Raw genomic sequence first — 25728 nt, forward strand, 5'->3', positions numbered from 1 at the left:
ATGGACATTTAGGTTGTTTCCGTGTCTTGGCTATTGTATACAGTGCTGCAATGAGTATTCTAGTACATGCGTCTTTTCCATCATGGTATGCCCAGGAGTGGGATGGCTGGATCAAATAGTAATTCTATTTTCAGTTTTCTGATTTTATGAATTTGACTCCTCTCTTTTTTTCTTAATAAGTCTAAGGGTTTATCAATTTTGATCTTTCCAAAGAACCAGCTTTTAGTTTCATTGATCTTTTCTATTATTTCATTCATTTCTATTTCATTGATTTCTGCTCTGATCTTTATTATTTCTTTCCTTCTGCTAACTTTAAGTCTTGTCTGTCTCTCTCTCTAGATGCTTTAGATGTAAAGTTAGGTTATTTCTTTGAGCTTTTTCTTCTGTCCTGAGGTAGGCTTGTATTGCTACAAACTTACCTCTTAGAATTGCTTTTGGTACATCGCATAGGTTTTGGAGTATCCTATCTTTGTTGTCATTTGCTTATAGGGTTTTTCTCTTTTTTTTTTTTTTTTTTGGCTTTCTATCTTTTCTAGGGCTGCGGCATATGGAGGTTCCCAGTATAGGGGTCTAATCGGAGCTGTAGCCACCGGCCTACACCAGAGCCACACCAATACCAGATCCGAGCCACATCTGTAACCTACACAACAGCTCATGGCAATGCTGGATCCTTAACCTACTGGGCAAAGCCAGGGATGGAACCCGTGACCTCATGGTTCCTAGTCAGATTTCATTAACCACTGAGCCATGATGGGAACTCTGCATTTGCTTACAGGTTATTTTTTAATTTCCTCTTTGATTTCTTCAGTGATCCACTGGTTGTTTAATAGCATGTTTAGTCCCCACGTCTTTGTGCTTTTTGCAGTTTTTTTCTTGTTGTTGATTTCCAGTCTTATACGGTTGTGGTCAGAAAAGATGCTTGATGTGATTTCAATTTTCTTAAAGTTACTGAGGCTCGATTTGTAGCCCAGAATGTGATCAATCTTAGAGAATGCTCCATGTGCACTTGAGAAGAATGTGTGTTCTGCTGCTTTGGATGGAATGTCCTATAAATATCTATTAAGTCGATCTTGTCTAATGCTTCATTCAAGGACTGTGCTTCCTTATTGATTTTGTCTGGATGATCTGTCCATTGCTGTGAATGGGGTGTTAATGTTCCCGACTATTACTGTGTTATTGTCAATTTCTCCTTTTAAGGTTGTTAGCAGTTTCCTTATATATTATGGTGATCCTAAGTTGGATGCTTATATATTTAAAATTGCTCTATATTCTTCTTGGATTGATCCTTTGATCATATATACAATGTCCTTCCTTCTCTCAATATATTCCTCATTTTAAAGTCTATTTTATCTGATATGAGTATTGCTACTCCAGCATTCTTTTGATTCCCGTTTGCATGGAATATTTTCTTCCATCCTCTCACTTTCAATCTGTATGTGTCCCTAGAAGTGAAGTGGGTCTCTTGAAGACAGCATATATATGGATCTTATTGTATCCATTCAGCCAATCTATGTCTTTTGGTTAGAGCATTTATTCCACTAACATTTAAGGTAATTATTGATATGTATATTCTTATTGACATTTTATTAACTGTTTTGGATTTGGTTTTGTTGCTCTTTTTTCTTTCCTTTTTCTCTTGTTTTCCCCTATTGTGGTTTGATGACTATCTTTAGTGTTGTATTTGAGTTGATTTTTCTTATTTGCATGTCTATCAATTGTGGATTTTTGATTTGCAGTTGCCCTGAAGTTCTGCTATAGGAGTCTCTCTCTCCCTCTCTCTCTCTCCCTATACACACACACACACACACACACACACACACACATATACATATACGTATTTATGAGATTGTTTTAGGATGTTGGTCTCTTAATTACAAGTGGATCTCCAGTGTCCTGCATTTGTAACCTCCTCTTCTCATGATTTCTGATTTTGGTAGCATAATTGTGCATGGAAGATTTCATATCTTTCCTGTATATATGCCTTTATGGGTGAGCCTTGTCATTTGTGGTATTTTGGTTCTAGTTGTGGCCTTTGCTGCCTAGAGAAGTTCCCTTAGTATTTCTTGTAAAGCTGGTTTAGTGTTGCTGAATTCTTTTAGCTTTTGCTTATCTGTAAAGCTTTTGATTTCTCCTTCAAATCTGAATGAGAGCCTTGCTGGGTAAAGTAATCTTGGTTGGAGGGTTTTTCTTTCATCACTTTAAGTACGTCATGCCACTCCCTTCTGGCCTGCAGAGCTCCTGCTCAAAAATCTGCCAATAACCTTAGCAGGGTACCCTTGTATTTGTTTCTTTTCCTTGGCTGCTTTCAATATTTTCTCTTTGTCTTTAATTCTGGTCAGTTTGATTAATATGTGTCTCAGAATGTTCCTCCTTGAGTTTATTTTATATGGTACTCGTTGTGCTTCCTGGATTTGAGTAACTGGTTCCTTTCCCATATTTGGGAAGTTTTCGGCTGTTATCTCTTCAAATATTTTTTCTGTCCCTTTCTCTCTTCTCCTTCTGGCACCACTATAATACAGATCTTGGTGCATTTAACATTGTCCCAGGGTTCTCTGAGATGCTCTTCATTTCTTTGCAATTACTTTCTCTTTTTTGTTCCAATCAGTGATTTCAATTAGTCTGTCCTCCACCTCACTTATGCATTCTTCTGCCTCCTGTATTCTGCTGTTGGTTGCTTCTAATGAATTTCTTATTTTAGTTATTGTATTTTGCATCTCTGCTTCCTTAAGTTTAAATCTTGTATTCCTTTGCTCACTGAGTCCTGTAAATTATCAATCTTTGCCTCCAGTTTATTTCCAGCATCTTGCATCATCTTCAGCATCAACAGTCTAAAGTATTTTTCCTGGAGATTGATAATCTCCAGATCACTTAGCTGTTTTTTCTGGGGTCTTTTCTTTCTCCCTCATCTGAGTTATAGTTCTCTGCCTTTTCATTTTTATAGCTTTTTGGTGTGGTGTCCTTTTTGCAGAGAATAGAGTTGTAGCTTCTCTTACTTCTGATGTCTGCTCCTTTTGTGGCTGAAGTTGGTACAGGGGCTTGCTGTAGGCTTCCTGATAGGAGGGCCTGGTGCATAACCACTGGTAGGCACGGCTGATTCCTATCCCTCTGGTGGGTGGGGCTTTGTCTCTGGGTGAGATTAGAGGTGGCTGTGTACCTGGGGGGTCTTCAGGCAGCCTGTTTACTGATGGGTAGGGCTGTGATCCCACCTGCATTACTGTTTGGCCTGAGGTTTCTCAGCACTAATGGGTGGGGCCAGGTTTTCCCAAAATGGCCACCTCCAGAGAATCACAGGCTGATGAATATTCCTGAGAGCTCTGCCTCCAATGCCCTTCCCTCACAACAAGCCACAGTCACTTTCTGTTTTCCCAGGAGATCCTCCAAGAACTGAAGTCAGGTCTGACTCAGATTCCTATGGAGCCTCTGCTTTGACCTGGGACCCAGTGCACATAAATGTCTGTGTGCCTTTCAAGAATGGGGTCTCCATTCCCCCCAGTCCCATGGAGCTCCTGCACACAATCCCCACTGGCCTTCAATGTCAGGTGCTCTGGGGGCTCTTTCTCCCAATGCCAGATCCCTGGGTGTGGGGACTTGATGTGGGGCTTAGAACTCTCACTCCTGTAGATGAGTCTCTGTAATACAGTCACTTTCCCATCTGTGGGCTTCCCATCCGGGAGGTATGGGGTTGCTTATATCATGCAATCGCTCCTCCAAACTCTTAATGTGGCCTCCTCTTTGTCTTCTGGAGCAGGATGTCTCTTTGAAAGTTTCCAGTGCATTTGGTTGAAGGGTATTCAGCATTTAGTTGTAATTTTGTTTTTAGGAGAGAAGTTGAGCTCCAGCCCTTCTATTCTGCCATCTTAATCCCTACTCTTCCTACATTTTGGAGATGAATCCCCTGTTGGTTGCTTCCTTTGAAAATATTTTCTCCCATTCTGTAGGTTGTCTTCATCTTGTTTATGGTTTCTTTTGCCATGCAAAAGCTTTCATGTTTAATTTGGTCCTATCTATTTGTTTTTGTTTTTAGTTTCCTTACTCTAGGAAATGGATCCAAAAAGGTATTACAGTGGTTTATGTCCTAGAGTGCTCTGCCTATGTTTTTTTTCTAAGAGTGTTATAGTATCTGGCCTTACATTTAGTTCTTTAACCCACTGTGAGTTTATTTTTTGTGTGATGCTACAGAATGTTCTAATTTCATTCTTTTACATGGAGCTGTCCAGTTTTCCCAGCATCACCTATTGAAGAGACTGTCTTTTCTCAATTGAATATTCTTGTCTCCTTTGTGGTAATTAGGTGTGTGGGTTTATTTCTGTGCTTTCTATCCTGTTCCACTGATCTATATTTCTATTTTGTTTCAGTACCACAATGTTTGATGACTGTAGCTTTGTAGCACAGTCTTAAGTCAGCCTGATTCCTCCAGGTCTATATTTCTTTTCCAAGATTGCTTTGGCTACTCAGGGTCCCTTGCATTTCCAAAAAAAAATTCTGTTTTTTGTTCAAGTTCTGTAAAAAATGCCATTGGTAATTTGATAGGAATTGACTTGAATCTGCAGACTGCCTTGAATAGTATAGTCACTTTGACAATGCTGATTCTTTGAATAAAAGAATACAGTATATCTTTTCACCTGTGTCACCTTCAATTTATTTGATCAGTGTCTGTCTCTTCAGAATACAGGTCTTTTGCTTCCTTAGATAGGTTTATTCATAGATTTTTTTTTTGATACATTGGCAAATGGGATTTTTTTCCCTAAATATCTCTTTCTAAAATTTTTTTGTTAGGGAGTTCCCATTGTGGCACAGCAGAAACGAATCTGACTAGGAACCATGACATTGCAGGTTCAATCCCTGGTCTCACTCAGTGGGTTAAGGATCTGGCATTGCCATAAGCTGTGGTGTAGATCACAGACATGGCTCAGTTCTGGTGTTGCTGTGGCTGTGGTGTAGGCTGGCAGTTTTAGCTCCGACTGGACCCCTAGCCAGGGAAACTCCGTAAGCCATGGGTGCAGCCCTAAAAAGCAAAAATAAAATAAAGTAAAATAAATAAAATAAAATAAAATAAAATAGGGGAGTTCCCATCATGGCACGGTGGTTAAAGAATCCGAATAGGAACCATGAGGTTGCGGTTTCAAACCCTGCCCTTGCTCAGTGGGTTAAGGACCCAGCTTTGCTGTGAGCTTTGGTGTAGGTCGCAGACTCGGCTCAGATCCCACATTGCTGTGGCTCTGGCGTAGGCCGGTGGCTACAGTTCCAATTAGACCCCTAGCCTGGGAACCTCCATATGCCACGAGAGCGGCCCTAGAAAGGGCAAAAAGACAATAAATAAATAAATAAATAAACAAATAAATAAGTAAAATAAAATAAAATAAAGTAAAATAAAATTTTGTTGTTAGCATATAAAATGCAAGAGATTTCTGTATGTTAATTTTGTATCCTGCAGGTGGGGGGATGCACTATAGAGTTTGGGATGGAAATGCTACAAAATTTCTTGTGATGATTGCTGTACAACTATAAACATAAAAAAATTCATTGAGCAATTAAAAAAAAACAAAGTGAAAATGTTAGCAGGAGCTCATCAAAAAAAAAAAAAAAAAAACTGTGTCCTGCAATGTTACCAAATTCATTGATGACCTCTAGTAGTTTTCTGGTAGTGTCTAGGACTTTCTTTCTATGTAGAGTACCATATAATCTGCAAACACAAAATTTTACTTCTTTTTCAATTTGGATTTCTTTTAATTTCTTCCTCTCTGATTGCCACAGCTAGCTCTTCCAAAACTATGCTGAATAAAAGACGCAAGAGTGGATGCCCTTACCTTGTTCCTGATCTTAAAGAAAATGCTTTCAGCTTTTCACTGTTCAGAATGATGTGAACTGTCAGTTTGTCATATATGGCCTTTATTATGGTAGATTTCCTCTACGCCCACTTTCAGTGGTGTTTTTATCATAAATGGGTGTTGAATTCCATCAAAAGTTTTTACCACATCTATTTAGATAGTCATCTGATTTTTATTCTTCAACTTGATAATGTGGTGTATCACACTGATTGATTTGCAGATACTGAGGACTCATCCCTGGGCTAAACCCCACTACATGATGGTGTATGATCCTTTTAATGTATTTTTGGATTTAGTTTGCTAGTATTTTTTGTTAGGGATTATTGCATCAATACTCATTAGTGATATTAGCCTGTAATTTTCTTTTTGTATGATATCTTTTTCTGGTTTTGATATCGGGGTGATGTTGGCTGCACAGAATGAGTGTAGGAGTGTTTGTTTCTCTGCAATTTTTTGGAAGAGTTTCAGAAGGATAAGTAATAACTCTTCTCTAAGGAAAAGAGAATTTGATAGAATTCACCTATGAAGCCATCTGATCCTGAACTTTCGTTGGAAGTTTTTTAATCACAGTTTCAATTTCAGTACTTGTGATTGGTCTGTTCATATTTTCTATTTCCTCATGGTTCAGTCTTGGAAGATTTTATCTTTCTGAAAATTTGCCCATTTCGTCTAGGTTATAGATTCTACTGGCATATAATTGCTTTAGTAAGCTTAAGAAATCCTTTGTATTTCCATGGTGTCAGTTGTAACTTCTCCTTTTTCATTTCCAACTTTATTGATTTGCACCCTTTCATTTTATTCCTGATGAGTCTGACTAAAGGCTTATCAATTTTGTTTACCTTTTCAAAGACCCAGCTTTTAGTTTCATTGACCTTCTCTACTGTTTAGTCTCTACTTCATTTATTTCTGTTCTGATCTTTATGATTTCTTTCCTTATACTAACTTTGGGGGTTTTTGTTCTTTCTTTAGTTGCTTTAGATGTACAGTTACATTGTTTAATTGAGATGTTTCTTATTTCCTAAGGTGAAACTGTATTGCTATAAACCTCCCTCATAGAACTGCTTTTGCTGCATCCCATAGTTTTAGGGGATGTTTTAGTTTTCACATGTCTCTAGGTATTTTTTTAATTTCCTCTTTGATTTCTTCAGTGATCCATTGGTTGTTTAGGAGCATACTTCTCAGTCACCAGGTGCCTGTGTTTTATGGTGTTTTTTATTGCAGTTGATTTCTGGTTTCATAGCCTTGTGGTCAGAAAAGATACTTAATAGGATTTCAATATCCTTATATTTACCCAGGCTTGATTTGTGGCCCAGCATGTGACGAATTCCAGAGAATGTTCTCTTGAGGAGAATGTGTATTTCTCTGCTTTCAGAAGAATGTTCTATAAGTATCAGTTAAGTCTATCTGACTAATGTGTCATTTGAGGTCTATGTTTCTTTATTCATTTTCTGTTTAGATGATCTGTCCATTGATGTAAGTGGGGCATTAAAGTCTTCCCACTTTTATTGTGTTACTGCTGACTTCTCTTTTATGTCTGTTAGCAACTGCCTTATGTAAGGGAGTGCTCCTTTATTGGGTGCATATATATTTACAATTGTTATATCTTCTTCTTAGACTGATCTCTTGATCACTAGGTAGTGTCCTTTTCTGTATCGTGTAACACTTTTTATTTTAAGGTCTATTTTGTCTGATATGAGTATTGCTACTCCAGCTTTTGATTTCCACTTGCATGGTATATCTTCTCCCATGCCCTCATTCTCAGTCTGTATGTGTCCTTAGATCTGAAATGGGTCTCCTTGTAGACAGCATATATACAGATCTTTTTTTTTTTTTTTTTTTAACCCAACCAGTCAAGGTCTTTTGGTTGGAGCATTTAATCCATTTACATTTAAAGTAATTATCAATATGTATGTTCTTATTGCCATTTTGTTCTTTGTTTGGGGTTAGTTTTACGAGTTCTTTTCTTTTCCTCTTCCTGTTTGGTTCTCTTCTCTTGAGGTTTGATAACTATATTTAGTGTTGTATTTGGAAAGGGCAAAACCTACAACCAAGAATACCCAGCAAGGCTCTTGAATATATTATTTAGCTTGTTCATACAATTTTCTGCTCCTAAAGATTTTGTAGGAATCGCACAACAAAACATTTGATAATCTAAGTAGACTCTAAGTGGTTAGGGCACTTCTCATCAACCATAAGGGAGTCACCTTAAATGTTCATCACTGTGACACTGAGAATAATAACTTTGTGATATTCCTTTCTTCTCCTATTGAAAACAAAAGTAGCAAGATCAGTAAAACCCAACTCTGAACTTTAGGAAATCAATTCAGTACAACAATGAAGACAAAGACTCCTACAAGAGGTTCTTGCAACAAAAAGTCCTATACAAGTGTTCTTAACTAACATAACAATGGGAAAAAGTCCTATATACTACCTGAGCAAATGACATCTTAAAACACCACTCACTTTAAGCACAAACTAGTCCTTAAAAAAAATCAGCATGTCTCATCTGCATAACAGACAAGAGGAAAACCTTAAAATATCTAAATGTTTAATGAAAACTGCAACCAATTATTAAATAGACATCATTCCACTCAGGAGAATAGAAAATAAGTATTTATATCAACTTGTTTTCTAATTCAGGCTGCTCACTTAATGCCATTCAGCTTTCATAAGCTCATTTTCAGTTTTCATGCCCAATTTAGGCAAATTGTGAATAAAAGTTATAACCTCATTTTAAGTTATCTTTATAAAATTCATAATTAAATGATACTTAATCTCTAATCACTATCTTTTACTGATAATTATTTAATCAGATAGCTTTTTTAGTAATATTCACATAAACCATTATCAGTAAAGTGTACTTACAGACTAATGCGGTCTTGCACAATACTGTAGCACTGTTTTTATTACAACCGCAAACATTCTGAATTCTCATAATACAACAGTAAATCACCTTGAAATTATCATATAGTCTTTTACCACAAGAGGTCAGTCCTCTCTGAATACCAGGAAAAAGTGATTTCACACTTTACAAAATAACAGTTATTTCTTTCATACAGTTAGTCTACATGACTATATGTGTTAGACTACATTATGTAAATACCAAAATGTTCATATCCCTCTAATGAAAAAAAAAGTTTCACCAGAATTATAACATGTACTTTAAAGCAGCTAACATTATCTCTGACCTTCAACTTTTTTTTTCTTTTTTTGCTTTTTTAGGGCCACACCTGTGGCATGGGAAATACCCAGGCTGGGGTTCAAATCAGAGCTGCAGCTGCTGGCCTATGCCACAGCCACAGAAACACCAGATCCAAGCCACATCTGTGACCTACACCATCGTTCATGGCAATGCCAGATCCTTTAATCCACTGAGAGAGGCCAGGAATCAAACTCACATCCTCATGGATACTAGTTGGGTTCTTAATACACTGAGTTACAAACAGGAACTGCCCTATCTTCAACTATTAAACCTGTAATTTTAAAAATTCTTCTCATTTCAAAATTTAAAAATTATTGTAACCTCTGCTAAGTGACACAAAATGTATCTCTAATTTTTTAAGTAAAAGTCTATGGATAATATGCTACTAAACAACTAATGGATCACTGAAGAAATCAAAGAGGAAATTAAAAGATACATAAAGAGAAATGGCAGTGAAGATACAACAACCCAAAACCTATGGGACACAGTAAAAGCAGTTCTGAGAGGGAAGTTTATAGCAATACAATCTCATCTCAGGAAAGAAGAAAAAACTCAAATAAACCTAACTTTATACCTTAAACACCTAGAGAAGGAAGAACAGACAAAGCCCAACATTAGTAGAAGAAAAGAAATCATAAATAGTAGAGCAGAAATTAATAACATAGAGACAAAAAAAAACAACTGAGAAGATAAATGAAACCAAAAGTTGGTTCTTTGAAAAGATCAACAAAATTGATAAACATTTAGCCAGATTTACCAAGAAAAAAAGGGAGCAGGTCCAAATCAATAAAATTAGAAATGAAGGAGAAGTTACAACTGACACTACAGAAATACAAAGGATCATGAAAGACTACTATGAGAACATTTTCTAACACCATAAACAAAAACAAATTCAAAATGGATTAAAGACCTAAATGTAAGGCCAGATACTATGAAACTCCCAGAGGACAATATAGGCAGAATGCTCTTTGACATAAATTGCAGCAACATCTTGTTTGACCCACCTCCTAGAACAAAGGCAATAAAGATACAAATCAAACCAATGAGACCTAATTAAACTCAAAAGCTTTTGCACAGCAAAGGAAACCATTAACGAAACAAAAAGACAACACACAAAATAGGAGAAAATTTTCGCCAATGACTCAACCAACAACAGTTTAATCTCCAAAACATAAAAACAACTCATACAACTCAACAACAATCAAAAAAAAAAAAAACCCAACTACTAAAAAATGAGCAGTAGATCTAATTAGACATTTCTCCAAAGACATACAGATGGCCAGCGAGCACATGAAAAAATGCTAAATATCACTAATTATTAGATAAATGCAAACCAAAACAACAAGGTACCACATCACACTAGTTAAGACTGGCCATCATTAACAAGTCAACAAACAAACAAATGCTGGAGAGGATGTAGAAAAAAGGGAACTCTCCTTCACTGGTTGGTGGGAATGTAAATTAGTACAACCACTATGGAAAATAGTAGGGAGGTTCTTCATAAAACTGAATATAGAACTAAAATATGATCCAGCAATCCCACTTCTGGGCATATATCCAGACAAAACTTTCATTAAAAAACATTCATGTACCCGTATGTTCATCACAGCACTATTCACAATAGCCTAGACATAAAAACAACCTAAATGCCTATCAACAGATAAATGGATTAAGAAGATGTGGTACATATATACAATGGAATACTACTCAGCCATAAAAAAGGACAAAATAATGCCCTCTGCAGCAACATGGATGGAACTAGAGACTCTCATACTGAGTGAAGTAAGTCAGAAAGAGAAAGACAGACACCAAACTATACAACTTATATGTGGAATCTAAAATAAGGCACAAAAGATCTATCTACAAAACAGAAACAGATCATGGAAATGGACAGGCTCCTGTTTGCCAGGGGAAAGGGGAGGGAGTGGAAAAGATCAGGAGTCTGGGGTTAGCAGATGAAGACTGTTACATCTGGAGTGGTAGGTGATGGGATCCTGCTATACATACAGCACAGGGAACTATATCCAACCTCTTGTGATGAAATAAGAACGAGAATAATATGAGAAAAAGAATGTGTGTGTGTGTGTGTGTGTGTGTGTGTGTGTGTGTAACTGGGTTACTTTGCTGTAGAGCATAAATTGGCATAACATTGTAAATCAACTACAATAGAAAAAAAATTTTTTTAAGTCTACAGCATATAGCTAACAACACTCTTTGTACCACTTTTCAGGGATTTGACAGGGGAAGGAAGAGGATACAGGTCAAAAAATGTCTAAAAACAATTTTAAAATTGCAAATTTTTATATTAGAAATTTGGGCAAATATTTGATAGGTAACTGATACTGTCTTATGCTGATTTATTAATTTGCTTAATGATTTTATTCTAAGAATTAAAACTAGAAGATCCAGACTAAGCAGAATACATTAAAAATACCTACAATAATTCAATATTTGTATTGTAGCCTAAAAATAAAGCAGATTCAAAATTTGTGACCAAACTCCAGCTCTACAACTCACTATAAATACAACCTTGAATAAGTATGCTCACTTGTCTAAAACTCAGTTTTATTATCTATGAAATAGGAAAAATACTAGCTAGCTATCCCAAAATGTACTGGTTGGAATTCAATAAAACAACATACATAAAGAGTTTTTCTGCATGATGCTAGACACGATTTCCACAATTCTTAAAAAAAGTAGAACATAAGTATTTTACACTACAAAAAATACATCAGGAATCCTATCTAGATCATTGGCAGTAAAATAATAATGTGAATGGAAAAGCCATTTATTTATTCCAGATGCTAAACTTGTATAACAATGGTTTAAACTAGATAAAAATCTAAGGAGATGAGTTTCTGAAATTCTAGGATTCTACCTTAAAGTGATGCCCAAAAAGTCAATGATATTGACTGCTATTATTTTGAGCCAAAATTTATTATAAATAAATTATAAACTCTAACACTATAAAATGAAACAAAGAAGAAATATATGCTAGGAATCTGAAAAAATTTCACACACTTTGATAAACACTCTTCAAAAAATCAATTAAGAAAATTTCATCAGAGTTATGCAGATTTAATGTTAATTCTAATGGGGAAAACTTAACTATCTTAACTACAAATCAAGAATACACAAGTTCTCAAAAAATGAATGACTCAATGTGATGCTTAGCAAAATAAAAAAAATGGAAAACAATATTTATAATTATGTTTGTAAAATGTTTGCAAAGAAAAACAAAAGATAGGAATTACCTCATATTAATGGAAATAGGTTAACTCTTTTCTTTATAGGATTCTTTATTTCCCAATTTTCTAGTACAATCAACTATAATTTCCACAATCAAAAAAATACAATATTCATTTATAATTTTTTGAAAATTGTCACCAAACTAGAAGCTAAAGAAAACTTCCTCAGTCTGATAACTGTATTTACAAAAAGTCTATAGCTAACTTCTTTTTTTGTTGTTGTCTTTGTCTTTTTGCCATTTCTAGGGCCACTCCCATGGCATATGGAGGTTCCCAGGCTAGGGGTCGGATCAGAGCTACAACTGCCAGCCTACACCACAGCCACAGCAACGCCAGATCCTTAACCCACTGAGCAAGGCCAGGGACCGAACCCACAACCTCATGGTTCCTAGTCAGATTCGTTAACCACTGCACCACAGCAGAAACTCCTATAGCTAACTTCTTAATGGTAAAAGACTACATACCTTCCCCACTAAAATGAGAAACAAGACAAGGATGTCAGCTCTTACTTGTTCTGTTCAACATACTTATTGATCCAATAGCCAAAAAGTCTACAAAAGCTACTTGGATAAGCGAATTTAACAAGGTCAAGAGCTCTAGGTCAATATAAAATATCAATTTATTAATATCAATTTAAAATATCAGTATACATAATTTCAGATTGAAACTTTTAAAAAGATTACCATTTACAACAGCACCAAATAACATGAACACGTAGATATAAATAAAACAAAATATGTGCAAGATTTTTATGCTTTCAGCCATAAAACATTGAGAAAAATCAAAGACCTAAGTAAAGATACTTTATCAATAGATCAGTAAACAACATTAAGATGTTAATTCTCCCGAAGTATATTTATCACTTCAATGCATCCACAATCAAAATCCCATAATACTTTTTTTATAGAAACAGACTAATTCTAAAAATGTAAATGAAAGGAAACAAGCCAGGATACCCAAAACAATTTAAAAAAAAAAAAAACTACATTGAAAAACTCCAACTTCCTAATTTCAAGACATACTATAAATTTACAATAAGGAAAAAAGTGTGGTTCTAGCCAAAGGAGAAACACAAAGAATGACAAGAATAGAATTGAGAGCCCAAGAACAGATCTACACATACACAGTCAATTGATTTTTGACAAAGGTGCCAAGAAAATTTACTGAAGAAAGGATAGTAAGGAACATCTTTTCAATGAGTGGTGCTGGACAAACTGAGTATCCATGTACAATGAGAGAAAGAGAGATTTGGGGGGGGGGGGGGCTTTGACCCATATCTTGCACCACATATAAAAATAAATCAAAAATTGATCAAAATAGATCACAGACCTTAAGGTAAAATCTAAAGCTAGAAAAGACAGTTAAAAAAAAAAAAAACTTTTGTTTCTTTGGGTTAGGCAAACTTTTCTAGTTAGGACACAGAAGCATAAACCATAAAAGAAAAGGTAATAAACTGGACTTCTTCAAAATTTAAAACTTCAGCTGTCTGAAAGTTACGTTAAGAAAATAAAAAGACAAACCACAGATTGAAAGAAAATATTTATGAACATATAAATAATAAAGACATCATATCCAGACTATATAAAACTCTTACAACTCAGTAAGAAAATAGACCAAAGATTTGAACAGATACTTCACCAAAGATACACAGATAGCGAATGAAAGCAAATGAGCACATGAAAAGATGCTCAATATATCAGCAGAAATGAAAATTCAAATTAAGCATCAATGCAATGCCACTAATTACCTGTTGGAATAGCTAAAATTAAAAGTAAAATGACAAATGCTGACCAGAATGGATAAACTGGAACCAACAAATATTGCTAGTAAAGATGCAAAACAAAATAGCTATCTTGGGAAATACTTTGATAATTTCTTATAAAGTTAAGCATTTGCCAAATGATCAAAGAATCTTACTCCTAGATATTTAACTGAAAGAAATAAAAGTATATGTCTACACAAAGACCTGTACATGAATGTTTATAGCAACTTCATTCCTAAATGCCAAAAACTGGAAACAACCTAAATTTCCATCAACTGATGAAAAACAAATTGTGATACAGTCAGACAATGAAATAGTACTCAGCAATAAAAAAGAACAAGTCATTGATATATGCACCAACATAAATGAATCACAAAATCATCACTTAAAAGGAATCAGAAACTAATTCTACACACTATAGGATTCCATTTATGTGACATTCCAAAAAAAGACAAAGTTATAGGAATACGAAACAGATCAGTAGTTGCCAGGATTTATCTTAACGTGAGGAAACTAACTACAAAGGAACATGAGGGAACTTTTTGGAATGATAGAAATGTTCTTTGTCTGGATTGTGGTGGTTACATGACTATTATGCATTTTTCAGAGCTTAAAAAACAAGATACAAAAAAAGATTTTTTCACATGTAAAGTGAAACAAACCCACATTTTAAAAGACACAGGACATGCCCTTTTGAAAAATAGGCATCAAATTAAATGAGCTAAACTCAGCTTAACGGGTATGGGGGTAGGGGAGAAAGAATGAGGAAACAAAATATCCTTTGCAATTTTTCATTGCAAATTAAAAACTGATTTATCATTAGTAAATAAGAGGAAATAGATATTGATACAGAGTTAATATAAAGAGTTGCCTTTTTTACTAAATTTTCATTGTTTAGACAGAAAATAACAAAATTTGATGAGTTTCAAGAATGACCCCAAATCACAAGTAACATGTTGCTAAAGGCGACACAGTGATTATAAGCAAGATTTGGAAACAAACTATACCTTTCCCGTTCCTTTTCCAATTTACTAATGAAAACTGTCTCAACCACCCTAAAGCACTCCCATCCCAATTTTGCCATGAAGAGAAAGATAATAAACCTTCAAATGGTTTTCTTTATTCATAACAATATTAAAAACCTTACAAATCTTACATCTATAGCTAGGGGTACAAAATAAAATACCTCTTACTAGGCAAATTCCTATTTGTCCATTTAAGCTTCAGACCAGCTACTTAGTAACCACCTTTTTTTTTTTTTAAACTGCCACCCAAAAAAAATTCTCTCTTTCCGATGACTTTCTACAGTTTCTTTTTCTTTGGTATTAGGTACTAAAATGATTAAAATAAAAAAGCTCTCAGAAGTTTTGAGCTGATCACTCCAAAAAGAAGATACATTTTTCCATTTAATAAAAGTTAAAAGGTAAGTAAGTAACTTTCACCACTTTGTTTTCTGTATGTTTATTCCTTTTGGCTTGTACTGTTGCTAGGAAACCAGTTCATAACAAGATCTCCCAGCCCACAGAACAACCTCCTAGCCAGCCTGGAAGATACTAAACTTTGTAACCACGGCAATTCTCTACCACACAATTTTCTGGCTAGCCAGCACCATACAGGTGCACTCTTCCTGACATCTTCCTGCTCCTTTAACCTAACAGGTACGGTACAAACAATCCCGTCATGAAACTTGAAGAAGTCAAGTGAGATGACGTGTGGAAGTCTCCAATGGCAGAAAACAAAATGAATTTACTGCCACTCCCTGTCACTCCACCCAACTAAATATCCTAGGTATATTATCTCAAATTGTGGGGTGAAATGTTAGCTCACCCCAGCGACAAGATAAAAATTCATCCTCCCCAATCACTACAATCAAACTACATCCAAAAGCCATCATCCAACTACCGCCCAAATAAATTATCTGGAGAATAAGATGGCAGTAGTCTCTGCATAGTTCAGAGGCGGAAAGAAGGAAAAGAGTCCGCTGAATTCTTCAGGGACCGCTGAATCACCTACAGCTGTGGCCAGAACTTTACCCTCCAGGAAATCAGGCTCTGCCCCAACTCCCATCAGGGAAGCAAGTGAGAGTAGCAGCAGCAACATCATCACACCAAAAAAACACACTCAGCGCTGCTTTTAATAGAGGTGCCACTCCTTCAAGTGAAGCCAAAAATAGGTTTCATGTCCAAAGCTTTCCTCCGCAGTACACAACAACGGCAGATGGAAGAAACATCATTATTGTGGGGAGAGGGGGCGCACGCAAGGGGATGAAGGATGCCTCAACACTTGGAAAGTTCCCCATTACTGTCTTCACCCCGAAATGCCACTTTTTTTATTGCAACATGTGGGGCCCCAAGAAAAAAGGAAATGTGGCTGATGGACTTTACACAGCTTTTAAACTGTAAACTTAGGCAAGTCGAAGGGGAAATATAAACCAGGAGGCATCAGTGAAAATTCAGCTACCATCAGAGTCTCCATGCAGTGGGAGCTTCAGTGACACGATAATCACGTGTACGGGTGAGTAGACTTGAAAACATCCGATTCCGGAACGTGCAGGGGCCGAAACCTGCAGGCGAGGGCAAGCACGGGTCAACACCGCCCGCCGAGGTCACGCCCACTGACGCCCAGGCCCAGCGACCTCCCGGGGCCAGGACGGTGGCGGAAGCCGGGCCGCGCTTCCCGCTCGCGTCCACGCCGCCTCCGGCCGCGCCACCGGCCTCTCCCGGCCCCGGTTCCAGATCCAGGCCTGGAAGGCGAGCGTCCGTTTACCTGCTCCGGGCTCTCGCCGCCGCCTCCGCCGCCGCTGTTACTGCGCCGCTCCCCCACGCCGCCAGGTGAGCCACCCTCTGCACACCGCCCCGCACGCGCGCACCTGGAGGCAACCTCAGACCAGGGTGAACCGGGGCCCCACGCACCACGGGGTAGCCCTCGCACCACCCGGCTTCGAGCACCTCTGCCCCCGGAAGTTGATTTCCGCCAAGGCCCGCCCAGTGCCGCGCCTGTCACTCAAGCCTACACGGGCGTCACGTGTGCCCAGGCTGAGGCAGAGCCCTGGACCCTTCTGCAGAGGTCGCCACCGCTGGTTTGCGTGGTCATCACAGCTTTGCCCTTTGAAAGAGGTTGACTGCAGCGCTACCTCTTTTGGGCTACAGCTTCTCAGTCCCCTTAAATGACTGGGCCTTTTTCTATGTTAACTCATGCAAATCAAGCCATCTCCAAAATGGCGTTACCATCTGGGATTATAGGATTGTTGCTGAGAAGAGTAGGCCTAATCTCTTCACCTCCTGCAAACTGAGTTCACTAAATGCTGGAACTGAGTTAAGTGCCTGGCATGTAGAAAGTGCCCAGGAAACAGTGGATTAGACAACTGCTCCATCTCTTCTTGACATTTTGGAACTTTCTAACACCAGGATGCACCCATACCCAGAGCCTCTCCACACCGCTGCTGTCTGATTTCAGCCACAGAGCTCTATTCTAGAATTATGTTTGTTCTTGTCTTCAACTCCAGATCAAAGCAATTTGTACATGCCATCCCTGTTTCAAAGATAGTCTATGTTCAGCTGCCAAGCGGCCCGCTTTTTTTCCAAGCCTTCAAATAGTTTCTCCTGAAGAAAAGAGAGAATGACAAAACCGACAAGTTTTATTTGAAAGGAATCATGGTAATATAGTTTGTGGGGGTTTTTTGTGCTTTTGTTGTTGTTGTCCATTACATATAATCAGTAGCTGTTCAAGAGAAACAGTTATCAGGTAACTTGTTAAAGATTATTTCAGCAATGAGATCCTGCTATATAGCACTAGTCACTTGTGATGGAGCATGATGCAAGATAATGTGAGAAAAAGAATGTGTGAGACTGGGTCACATTCCTGTAGAGTAGAAAATTGACAACACCGTAAACCAACTATAATAAAAAAATAAAAACCATAAAAAAATAAAGATTCGTCCATTTTTGACATGGGAAGGATTTGGGGAACATTTATTTAAGAATTCATTATTGAATGTACTTGGCATACTAGACCAAGTTAGAATCCAGGAGTGGACAATATACACTCAAGATCTGTGCCTTCAGGAGTTCCCTTTGTGGCCCAGTGGTTAACGAATCCAACTAGGAACCATGAGGTTGCGGGTTCAATCCCTGGCCTTGCTCAGTAGGCTAAGGATCTGGTGTTGCCGTGAGCTGCTGGTGTAGGTCGCAGACGCGGCTCAGATCCTGCATTGCTGTGGCTGTGGTGTAGGCCAGGGGCTACAGCTCCGATTCGACCCCTAGCCTGGAAACCTCCATAAGCCGCGAGTACAGCCCTAGAAAAAAAGGCAAAAAGACAAAAAAAAAAAAAAAAGATCTTTGCCTTCAAGATGCTGACAGTCTAGTGAAAAGAACAGACAAGTAACTTGGGAATCTAAGCATAAGTCTCTGAAATATCAAGATCTTTGGATACCAGGCATTCTTTTAACATTTTGGACATTATTTTTCCCTCATCTTTCCATTGAACAAAATTGGCTGAAGCCTGTAATCATCTCTGCTCTGTACTGGATGTGGAAAATGTCAACAAGGAATCCTAACACTTCAGTAAGTGCAGGTTCAAGTGGTTAGTGAACAGTTTCAGTATTGAGCATAAATGTTACCTCTTCTACACCTTTTTTTCTGCCCATCGTCATCTTCTTTGTGTGCGTAGAAAACAGATTTCTATTATAGGAAATAGGATCCTTTATTACACATATTTGTTGACCTATTTACTCGATCACCAAGTCAAGGACCAATTCTTATTTGTGTATCTAGCAATCTACTTCTCCTTTATGTTTGGATAGCCTGAAATCTAGCACAGTGTCTAGTGATTAAAAGAAAGGACTTAATAAATGTTTTTTTCAACTGAATGCATACAATTAAACACACAATTTATATCATTTTGTGTCTCATCTCTTTCTGCTGGAAACTTCAGATGAGTTTCTGAGTGTTTTCATTGCTATATCTGCAGGCTCCCTCTGTTACACCTAATCCAATATTCAATAATGAAGAGATTTATAGTAATAATAGAAACTAATGTTTATTAAACACTTGCTCTGTGCCTGGAATTGGGCTAAATATTTTAAACCTATTATCTAATTCATCATTACCCTAATCCTCCAAATTAAGTATATTGATATCATCGCTTTTTAGATAAGGATACAGACTTAGGGAGGTTAACTCTACCAAGTGGCAGAGCAGGATTCAAAGTCAAGTCTGCCCAACAAAAGAATTGGTTGATTCACCGCAACACACTGCCTCTGCTTTTCACATCATTTGTGAATCCAATTCCACCTCAATGAAGTCTTTCCCTCCTTTTATGAAGTACAGTGCAGTTGTTGTTAGTATATTCATCAAGTTGTACAACCATCACCACAATCAACTTCAGCACATTTTCATCACTCCTTTGTCAGTCACTCCCTATTCCTCCTGTTCCCTGCTCCCCCCAGTCCCAGACAAGCACTAATCCACTTCATGTCTCTATAGATTTGCCTTTTGTGGACATTTCATATGAAAAGAGTCATGCAATATGTAGTCTTTTGTGACTGGCTTCTTTCACTTCACACCATATTTATACAGTTTGTTTATCCATTCTTTAGTTGGTGGACTGTTGGCTATTATGAATAATGCTTATATGAACATTCATTTACAGGTTTTTGTGTCAACATATGGTTTCATTTCTCTTGGATATATATCTAGGAGTGGAATTGCTGGCTCATATGGTGACTCTGTTTTTACCCTTTTGGGGAATAGCCGAACTGTTTTCCAAAGTGGCTACCATTTTATCATTCCCATTTGCAATGTATGGAGGTCCTAATTTCTCCGCTGTAAGTCTTCTTATCTCCTCTATAACTTATGGCTCTATTCATTTTCAGGGTACTTTCTATAAGCCATCCTTTTTATTATTATTATTATTGTTATTTGCCTTTGTTGTGTATGTATCTGCAGGCCCACCACCCTAATAGGTTGTAACATTCTGAGATGAGAGACATGGTTCCTGCCCTCAAGAATATCAAATTTGGAGAAAGATATAGCTTATCAAATCAAATAAAGTGATAATAAATACCGAAGTCAAGGAGGAAGAGCATCTCACTCACTCTGCACTACATAGGAAGCACTTCTCCTAAAGTGGAAAGATGAGTCTTGAAGAATCAGTAGGAACTGGCCAAGCCAAGAAGAGACATGTGCTCTAAAGTAATACATACCTTTTTATGTATTTCCTTGCCTACACCTTATAGTGTGTAGGCAGGTATTGTGGAGGCAAAGGTGATAATGTGTGGGAATGCAGCAGGAGAAATGGGAAAATATAGATGGGGCAAGATGAATGGAGAGTTCTGTAAACTGGTAAGGAGCTTGATATCTGTCCTTTGGGTAATGGAAAACTAATGGATTATTTAGGCATTGGGGGAAAATTACTTCCAGAGCAATATGGAGAATGTATTATTAGGGGACATGTGGCCAAGACTGGAAAAACAGAAAAACCTGTTAGAAGACTATTGAAACAACTAGAATGAGGAACTTTGAAAGCCTGAATTGAGGTCAGAGCCATGAAGTTGACAAATAGGATTTGAAAGACATGTGGACAGCCAAAAAAGAAAAAAAAAAGGAAGGATCTAAAGATATATCCCAAGTTTCTGGCGCTATTCAAAGAAGTAGGGGATTCAGGAAGAAGATAGTACACTTGCTGCTAAGAATAATGAAATACTACAACTTACTACTCTAAGGGACATGGAGCTGAAACCCTGATCAAACAAAGATCTGTAGGATTATAAATAGGTGAAAGGATGTAAGTAACAAACAGAGTTTCAAATACGCACCCTTCTGGCCCCCTCCTTTTCCTGTATTCATTGTTCTTTCATGTGAGCCTGCAAATCACATCAACATAGAGTTCAGTTTTTCTGCTGCTAATATCAATATTGAATATTGAATGTTGTATATTGTAATTAAGCATTGTCAGTTTGAGTTCATTTTTTATACTTTACTTCAGAATACTTTAGTATAGGTAATGTGGTATAAATGGTCATTAGTTGCTATAATCTAGAGTTCATGCTTGAGAAGTATTCAGCTGGTATCTAATCAGAAAGGCTGCATTCCCAACATAGTAATGATAAATGCTTCAGCTACCACTATCTTCTACTAACACCTGAGACTTCTCTTATCAATAAAATGAATGTTATAAATGGATTTTTCATAGGTGAAATTGGGAGTTTGTTGATTAGCCTGATGGATGTTATAAATTGAGTCTCATTGATGAGCCAGTTGGGTTCATGATATGTAGATTGGATAAAATATTTCAGAAATAGTCCCTACCTTTCATGATCAAGGTTATAAGAAGCTCTGTAGTCTATACTTTGAGGATCAATTGTCTTCAGACCTCAAACTTAAATGTCTGAAATCCCAGTTATCCTAAGAATCACACTTATTATGGAGATGACTGGAAACATAATGCTTATTGTAGAGACAAGGAATAAATTATTGGTGCCTTCCTCTCTCCACCCTCCCCCCTTCAGTCCCCAATGCAGTTGCTATTAAACTGAGATCTCAGGATAAGCCATTAAACTAAAATCAGACTGGCAAAGCCTGAAGGTTAAGTAAGAAATATACATTCCAAGATATAAAATCTTGGACTATACATCATCTCTGAACGTATTTACCTGCCTACAGAAATAGCAAGATTGCAAGTAGTTCAAAAACCTAATATTAAAGGGAAAATATATTCTTAGATAAACCTCATTCCTGACAATAACCTGTGACTATTTAATCTTAGACTTCTAATCCTCAGACTTCTGTACTCAATCTAATAGGAAATGAACTGCCAAAACAGTGTAGCCTCCTGAAAAGATCATCTTTCCCAATGACCATCTCAGGCGGGGCCGTAAAGGACACAGAGAGCAAAGTAGTACCTGCCTAAAGAACACCCATAGCCCCAGCCAGGAGTCCTCACTATTCCTATTTATAGACTATACAGAAATCAGTGACCACTGTGTAATGTTTCCAGACAGACTCTTTTTAATGGGGAGTTTCTATTGCAGTCACTCCATCCTTTCTCTTCCATTGCATTTCACATTTGTCAGGCATAGATAACTTGTAATTGGTCGCTAGATCATAAGGAACTCAAGGTGAAACTAACCCACTTTGGAGAGACAGAAAGAAGATGATATTTGCTAATTAGAATGATGGTACAGCAAAGGAATATGCTACCATGGATGAGGCAGTTGTTATCCAAACATGCATTTCACTCTTCCTCCATTGTGCAGCATTCAGGTATGGCACATTGGATGACATTGACCCTAACCTCTTCCAAGATTAGTCCTGTTTGGTGAAAGCCAAAAGAGACTCTCAACCCCCTTGCCACAGTTTATTCAGGAGGTGTTGAAGGTGGGAACCCAGTCCTAAGTGAATCATTTCTTTGCCCCAACCATATGAATTGTTTCAGGGATCATCCAACAAGCACAAAGCTTGGGACAATTGCTCAATGTTTGTTGGAAGCAACTTTCTCTCTTCCTGAGGAGATAAGTGGAGAAATATGTAATTCCTGTTGCTTTTAACAGTCACCTCGCAACCACAAAGGAAACTTATCTGAGGAAAAGGTAGATGCAGATTGTAGAACAAACGTGATATAATTCAGAGAAATAGAGCTGAAGCTTTTATCAAGTCAGTTCTAAAGCTTCCTTCACAACCTCCCTGGGGCTTTTCACTTAGATGAACAATTTCCATTTATTATTTAATCCAATTTGTCTTGGGTTTTCTGTTACTTTCACTCCCAAGTGTTTTAACTGGTGGAAAGATTCAGTATCTCTAGCTTCACTTTAAATGTTAGAAAATAAGTTTTCATTTTCTTAAAATGGAAAAGAGCCTTATTTTCTTACTTCCCTTGATCCATGCTCATGCCAGAGTGAGACTGAAAATGAGCTACTGTCTCTGAGAGCAGTTCACTCAACTTTCACATTAAGCCAATTGGAAACTATTTCAAATATTGTTTTGTAATTTTAAATATGAAGGATCTAAAGCATAAGCTATGAAAATTTTAAATAAGCACTTTTCTGGCTCTCCCTCCAATCAGGTCTCCTTTGAATTCTATGCAGAATGTAAGCCATTTATAAAAACTTCATTATAAAGGAAATGTTTGATCCCTAACTTCTCTCTCTTTGGTAAATTGTCATTGGCCACCATATGGGTTTGCAGTTTAGCTTGATCATAACTGGGAAAGAATCACTCCCTAAAGTTTGAAAATATTTGTTACTTCTATTATTGCCTCAGGGCCTAATACACAAAAGAAGGCCCAAGGCAGAAAGAGAAACAAAAGAAGCCATCATTTCATTAACGTAATCATTACAATTAAATTAATAAAAAATAATTTACACAATGAGTTGCCTTTAAATATGACCTCCAAATAATAACACAGAAATGTCATTATAGATAGAAAGCACAATTCCACTCCATTTTCTTTATTCCTCATTATAGCCTTAAAAAATTTGAGTTGTACCTATGGAATTAAACTTTCTGAACACATTGAAAATTCTGGAATTTGTTTGTATTATAGCTTAATTCTAACACCTAAATTATTTGCACAATTTCCAGTGCTTAATTAAATGTCATGTCTCTGATTGCTAAACATTACTTTTTATGATGCATATTGAAAAATCCAAAAATGAGCTGGGTTTTGCATCTATATTAAACTATCACATTACTTCCTTAGAATTTAGGACTACCACTTTTGCAGATGAAGCAAGCAATACTCTGGGCAGAAAGCCATGTAATATCTGCTACAACTAAGATAAATTGAGTTTAAATTAAACTTTTTCAAAAATTGTGGTGCACCACAAAATTAACACATCATGAGAAAACTCTGGAGTTTGAAAAATGGAATTTAAAAGAACATTGTGGAACCCCAAGCAGCATTGTCCCGAGAGTTTGATCATCTTCTAAGTTGACCAGAAAAGCTAAGTATTACATGTGAACAGTAGAAAGGCTCTTCTGCCTATTTCTTTCTTCAAGTGTTGGATATTAAATGATTCTAATGATAAAGAGAATTTTGTGTCTTTAGTGTCAAACTTTAACCTAGCATAGGAAAAAAAAAATTATCCAAACATCTGAAAGAAAGTTATCCCTATTGAAGACCAACTCTGCCTGCATATTTGTTATACTGTCATTCAGGAGTAACTGGCTTACAATTTAAATTATAAGTAAAACACTAGTCAATTATTTTCTTTAATGACACTTTTCTGAATTTGAAAGCATGGTTGTAAGTATATAAACGCACACAGTGTGTTAAACCTGCAGTGTATAAATCTGTTTCTGGCAACAAGCCACAAACCCACTGCTTATTTTGGGGGTGGGGGGGAATTGAGTAACAGTTGAAGCATTATTTTACCTATTATTCATATTATAAGGTTTTGCATTATTTTAATACATTTATCAGAACATTTGCTTAAGATGTGTATCTTAAACCCCAACACAATATAATAATTTGCCAAATTTTTCTACCAAACAATTTAACAAATATTAACAATGCCTTTAGATAATAATACCTAGAGATTGACAATAAAATTAGCTTTTACATTCATGAAGTTATTTTTTAAGTAAAATTAGATTTATGAGATATCCCAAATCTAGGATCTTATGGAAATATTTGATAATAAGACTACTGAGTAAAATACTGGTTATATGAGTCCTGTTACAAGAAGTATGAATAGTGATATGACTTTGGTTTTCTAGTAAATTGCTCTGAATTGTTGATCACCATGTTATTACTTCTTACATAGGCAACATTTCTCCCAAGTTTATAATGATAGTGTAAAGGTTTATTGCTAACAATCTTTTTTTTTTTTTTTGTCTTTTTGCTATTTCTTGGGCCGCTCGCACGGCATATGGAGGTTCCCAGGCTAGGGGTCGAATTGGAGCTGCAGCCACTGGCCTACGCTAGAGCCACAGCATCTCAGGATCCGAGCCACGTCTGCAACCTACACCACAGCTCATGGTAACGCCAGATCGTTAACCCGCTGAGCAAGGGCAGGGACTGAACCCTCAACCTCATGGTTCCTAGTTGGGTTTGTTAACCACTGCGCCACGACGGGAACTCCCCTATTGCTAACAATCTAAAATATGTGAATATGCTTTACAATCACTGTATGTAAGATAGTGTGTATACCTCACAATTATATTTACTCACTAAAATATACAAGCATTCGAGACTGCAAGTCACTGTCTCTTTATAGAAATTCACTCCCCCATCAACCTTAACAAAATTATTCTCTCTCTATTCTCTGACTTTTCAGACTATTCTTCATCCAATTCAAAGAGTCCCTTTCCTCTAGCCTCTGCTTCAGTGTAGCTGTTCTGTGAGTTTTCATTCTTTGTTCTCTTCTTGCTCAGACTTAGCCATTCTCCATAGGTAACTTCTACTCACTACAGACCTCATCCCCTTAATACAAATGATTCTGAAATTCACAGGTGTCTTCTGTATAAAATCTTCTCTCTCAACCTACATTAATACAAACTTCACATGCCCACCCAAACATCATTCACCAAATCCACCTTTCATGATGCTGTGGAAGTTTTTTAACCCCCCAGGCCAGTATGCTCTCTTGAGTTCAAAAAAGATTGTATAGCTTCCCACTAGATATGCACCTCGATGTCCCACGGGCAACTTACATGCTCCAGAACAAATTCATTATCTGTCCTCCACTAA

At 37.0% G+C, this 25728-nt stretch overlaps 1 protein-coding gene across 5 annotated transcripts in view; it reads right to left on the bottom strand.

Annotated features, from left to right (window-relative positions):
- CCDC91 (coiled-coil domain containing 91) overlaps nucleotides 1–16936 on the bottom strand; it is a 379139-nt gene extending 362203 nt beyond the window's left edge. For 4 of the 5 annotated variants that reach the window (XM_047787312.1, XM_047787313.1, XM_047787311.1 and 1 more), the window contains exon 1: nucleotides 16807–16936. The gene's annotated coding sequence lies outside the window, so the exon portion shown is untranslated. Of the gene's footprint in view, nucleotides 1–16500; nucleotides 16703–16806 lie in introns of those variants that run through there. The other variant, XM_047787310.1, reaches the window with a different exon arrangement.
- Nucleotides 16937–25728: the final 8792 nt, after the last annotated feature.

The sequence above is a fragment of the Phacochoerus africanus genome, chromosome 7 (assembly GCF_016906955.1).
Source record: "Phacochoerus africanus isolate WHEZ1 chromosome 7, ROS_Pafr_v1, whole genome shotgun sequence".
In the NCBI taxonomy this organism is placed as follows: domain Eukaryota; kingdom Metazoa; phylum Chordata; class Mammalia; order Artiodactyla; family Suidae; genus Phacochoerus; species Phacochoerus africanus.